Source organism: Octopus bimaculoides, chromosome 2 (assembly GCF_001194135.2).
Source record: "Octopus bimaculoides isolate UCB-OBI-ISO-001 chromosome 2, ASM119413v2, whole genome shotgun sequence".
Taxonomy (NCBI): domain Eukaryota; kingdom Metazoa; phylum Mollusca; class Cephalopoda; order Octopoda; family Octopodidae; genus Octopus; species Octopus bimaculoides.
The window spans coordinates 111,719,680-111,725,182 of record NC_068982.1 but is presented as its reverse complement, the minus strand read 5'-3'; the positions used below and the strand labels follow the sequence as shown (position 1 = coordinate 111,725,182).

At 34.9% G+C, this 5,503-nt stretch overlaps 1 pseudogene; it reads left to right on the top strand.

The window, feature by feature from the left end:
• LOC128247074 (histone-lysine N-methyltransferase SETMAR-like) overlaps positions 1-4,494 on the top strand; it is a 22,748-nt pseudogene extending 18,254 nt beyond the window's left edge.
• Positions 4,495-5,503: the final 1,009 nt, after the last annotated feature.

Genomic DNA, 5,503 nt, shown 5'->3' with positions numbered 1-5,503 from the left:
ATATATATATATATATATATATATATATACGACGGGCTTCTTTCAGTTTCCGTCTACCAAATCCACTCACAAGGCTTTGGTCGGCTCGAGGCTATAGTAGAAGACACTTGCCCAAGGTGCCACGTAGTGGGACTGAACCCAGAACCATGTGGTTGGTAGGCAAGCTACTTACCACACAGCCACTCTATATTCTTTTATGTTCTGGTTTCAAATCCCGCTATTGTTGAATTTATTTTTAGTCTTCCCCATGTCGACAGAATTACTCGCCAAGCACTGTCGCCTAAAATTTAGTAACAATGATTTTTATTATTAGAAGCGATTAATTTGGAAGAATTTTTATAATAGTTGAAAAAATGCCTTGCGGTATTTATTCTTGTCCTTTACGTTCTGCATTCAAATCCTGACTAAGTTAACTTTTCCTTTCATTCCTCTAGGATCCTCAAAATTAATGGTTCTGCGGTGTTAATCATATATTAAACATTTAATAAAGATATAGGTGAAAAAGAGAAGATAGGAATACTCAAATCATTGACATTGTAGCCTCATAAATCCATTACAACAATAATAACATTTACTTATTGTATTATGGTGCTACGAAGCTCTGGATATTTGTAATAATCGTTGTTATTACTATCCATTTCTGAATTTGTTTCTATTTAGTTTTGATATAACGATAGCAGCAATGTTATAACTGAATGTTTTGTTATACAAATATGTCAAGGATATCAGATATTATATATATGGTGTAGTGGGCAGTCGTTGTATCATTAAATCTTTGAAGTTTTCTCACGTTTGATGCAAGTTTTCTCCTTTAACCTTGACCGGAGACAAAACATTTAACGGAAATCAGGAATGAATCGATAGAATCAATAACCGTGCGATATGTATTTATAGAGGTTCCATAGTTAGAGACATTTCAAGTATTGTAAGTACATATGTCCAGACTACATTCATCAATATGCTCATAACTAGAATATATTTCTGCGTTATAACTAGAATTATAATTAATAATAGTCTGAAAGCTGGTGATTTCTAACATGACACAGTCATCACTGTCTTGTACTACTCTCAGTTGCTATATTCTACTTTTGCAATAGTTTAAACTCCACTGGTTGAGTAGACCTAAGACTAAAGGTTTTCTGCCAATCAGGCTTTTTTAATATCTAACACTACATGGTTTAATGTGTCCCTCTCTTTTTTAGACATTAGCCTGTACTTTGAAGAAAATTTTAATGCAATTTCAAGTAGCCTGGCAACGCAGACACTCCATTTTCTTATTATTTTTAGTTGACATATAACAGGTTTGCAACATCTGAATGTCTAAATGTGTTAACATTGTTATAAACAGAACAATGCTACACATCTACAATGTGCTTCTGTATGTGTATTCCCATGATTTACTTTGCAGTCTATTTAATAGGTTCTCTGCTTTTGCAACACTGTGACAGATATATAACCTATGAACTTCTATATGATAACATTGTTAATTATATGCGTGTGGGTATGTGTGTATGTGCGTGTGTGTACTCTATATAACCATAGTTAATTTAAGTTCTATACTGCATTATCTTGCAATGTATCTTTAATTATTATTGCCACTGCACCAGAGGTTAACGTGTCTTCAAATCTCAAGAGCTCACCTTAGTGTTTTATTACTAAATACCACTTCAATGCACACATATACATAAACGTAGACGCATACGCGCACAAATACACGCACATACAAACACACATGGCATAAGTACACTCACGTATGTACACATCACACAAACAACACGCTAATAGACACATAAACACACATATATACAACACTATATAAATGAATATAAAAACGACTATTTGAAAGGATGGTTCATTTGACAGAAATTAGTCTTTTAACTCAGAAAAAAATTCCATGGGGTTGTTTGTTTGCCTTGTATCATATTGTACCAGTGTTATAATAGGGACTCACTCAAACAATAGTATGATTCCTCGTCAAAATTTGGCTTCGCTTCTGATCAAAAGAAGTCATTGTATCAATCGATAGAGGTTACTGATAATTTTCCTTTTTTTTTTTATTAGTTTCACTTAATGAAATGCGACCATGCTGGGGCACCGCAGTCAATTATTTTATTTAATTATATCGACTCCAGTATTTGAATAGAAATTAATTTATCGATCTAATGAAATCCGAAATGTAAAGTGAACATTAGTGTAAGAGGAGATCAGTTAGTGTGGCCTGAATATTGCATTCGAATGCACTGGTTCTTTTTTTTTTTTTTTGGCCATGCTAATTTAAACACTGACACACAGATGTAGGCTCACATATATATACACACACACATTTAAACACAACTACATACACACTGATATACTTACACATGTTTGCATCTATGCATGTGAATTTATATGTATATGTGCGTACGTATGTGTTGGTGTGTATGTGCGAGCGTATATATGTATATAGGTGAGAGTATGTGTCTGTGACGAGTTTCCATACCTTTTCCGTCGACCAAATTCTACATACAATGCATTAGTGGACCCGATAAGATAAGACGACAGAGTGCAAAAGTACCTGGCGGTGGGATCGAACCTAAAACCATGAGGTCCTAAAGTGAACTTCTTAACCACACATCTATGTCTATATTCATATGCCGATGACGATAACACAACATAATATCGATTGTAGCGATGAGAACAGTTGTTAACATTTCTAGAGAGATGTTAACAATGACTTTAACATAGATGATGTTAAAGATAAACATTGATAATAATAGAAATTGAAGGGAAATATAGTTGATTTAATTAACCCTAGTACTTATATAATATTTATTTTATTGACCGTCAAAGTACTGAAGGTAAGGTCGACCTCGATGGGATTTGAACTCGGTGGATGTAATTAATTTCCTCAACAGATGATACTCTATCTTTGAATAATCACAAATATTAATACCAAATAGAAATTATGTGGTTTAAATATCGATGCCATCAATATGGCAGCGAGCTGGTAGATTCGTTAGCACGCCGAGAGAAAAAGAAGTTGCATTTCGTCTGCTTTCTTTTTTTTACGTTCTGAGTTCAAATGTTGCCGAAGTTGACTTTGCCTTACATTCTTTTCGGGATCGATAAAATAAGTAGCAGTTGAGTACTTGGGTCGATATAATCGACTTATCCCTTCTCCCGAAATTGCTGGCCTATGCCGAAATTTGAAACCAATATCTAAGCTATTGATAAGGTGGCGAGCCTTATTGATAAGTACACGTGAGTACTGGGGTCGATGTAATCGATTTATCCACTCTCCAAAACAGTAGGCCTTGTACCAAATTTGAAACCAATGTGATATTATTAAGTCATTAAGAATGAAATGTCCGATTTTCTCATACACCAAGTTTGACAGTCGTTAATTCTAATGCTTTATCCTGACAATTCTTTGTTTTGCAATATTGAAGAATTACATCATCACTTTTCGAAACACAATTCATGGTGTCTGATTATATTGTGATTTTTCTCTTGCAAATCAATTTTTGTGAACCCATGGAGAGATCAAAAATTCGTGTTGTTTATGAATATGAGTTCCATTGTGGAACCAATGCATTCCAGACAGCTCGAAACATCAATGAGGTGTTTGGGGAAGATGTAGCGAATGAGCTCACTGTACGTCGATGGTTTGAGAAGTTCCGGTCTGGTGATTTTGCTCTTGAAAGGTCAGCACTGTAGTAGACCTGAGACCAAAGTGGATAAGGATGAGCTGGAAACTACGCGTGAGTTAACAGCAAGGTTTGATGTTTCGATTCCAGCTGTATTGGACCATCTGAAACAAATCAGCAAGGTAAAGAAGCTGGACAAGTGGGTACCACAGGAACTGAACGAGCATCAAATGACACATCATCTTGAAACTTGTTGTTCTTTGCTGTCACAGCATGAAAGCGAACCATTTTTGCATCGTATTGTTACGTGTGATGAAAAATGGGTTCTTTTTAACAATAGCAAGAGTTCGATAGAGACGAAGTGTCAATACACAATCCAAAAAAGAGTATTCACCAAAAAAAAAAAAGCGAATGGTGTCTGTTTGGTGGTCCAGCGCTGGTGTCATCCACTACAGCTTCATGAGATCTGGTAAATCAATTACAGCTGATGTATACATCAACCATTTGGATGAAATGATGAGTGAACTTGCAATTAAACAACCGAGATTGGTCAATAGAGGCAGACAAATTCTCTTGCAAGACAATGCTCAGCAACATGTTGCCCAAATAAAGCTACTCAAGTTACAAGAACTGAACTTGGAAGTACTCTATCATCTACCATATTCACCAGACCTTGCACCAACTATCACGCTTTCCAAGCATTAGATAACTTTTTGCAAGGAAAAAAAACTTTAAATCTGAAGATGCAAAAACAGCCTTTCGTGATTTCATCACCTCTTACTCTCCAGAATTCTTCGCTGCCGGCATAAATAAGCTACCGGTAAAATTGCAAAATTGTATTGATAATTTAGGTGCATACTTTGATTAATTGCATTGCTTTTTGTTGAGATAAAATAAAATAAATTTTCAGTTCAAAATCGGACATTTCATGTTTAATGATCTGATAATAAGGCAGTGATCAGGCAGAATCGTTAGCGCGCCGTGTAAAATGCTTAGCGGCATTTCTTCCGACATTTTACGTTCCAAGTTCAAATTCTACTGAGGTTGACTTTGCCTTTCATTTTTTCGGGGTCGATAAAATAAACACCTATTAAACATTGGGATCGATTACATCAACTTACTCCTCCTCCTCTAAAATTGCTGGCTTTGTGCCAAAATTTGAAACTAATATCTGTGATATTAATACTAAATTATCTTAATTTGATATTAATATCACAAAAGGGTAACAGCAATGTTTATAGTAAGTGTCGAAAAAGATGTTAATGGTGAGTGACAAGGGAGATGTTAACTGCGAGAAATGGAAAATGACAGCAATGTTATTAAAGAGTGATGGCTGTGATATAAGTGGTGATGACAGCAATATTAACGGTGAATGAAGACAATAATTTCCAGGTGAATGATCACAAAATGTGAACGATTGATGATTACAATGTTAGTGGTAAGTAACGGCTGCATTTATAACACGGAGGGATATTTCAGTAATGTGAGTGATGAGTGATGAGAGTAGTATTAACGATTAATGATTACAGCAATGTAGACAGCAATCTTAATATTGAGTAATAGCGTCTATGTTAATATTGAGTGACTGTAGTTATATTAACTGAAGACTATGGTTATACAAACAGTTAACAGTGAATTATGAAAACTGTTAACAGCTATGTTAATTGTGATGCATGTCAGTAATATTAATTGTGAGTGATGACAGTAATGTTGGCAGTTACTGATGACAGCAATATTGACAATAAGTGATGACAGAAAAGTTAACAGTGATTTAATGATGACACTGTTAACAGAGAAAGATGACAGCTATGTTAATGGTGAATGATTACAGTAATGTTAATGGTGAATGATGGCAGAAATGCAAATATTCAGAGTTG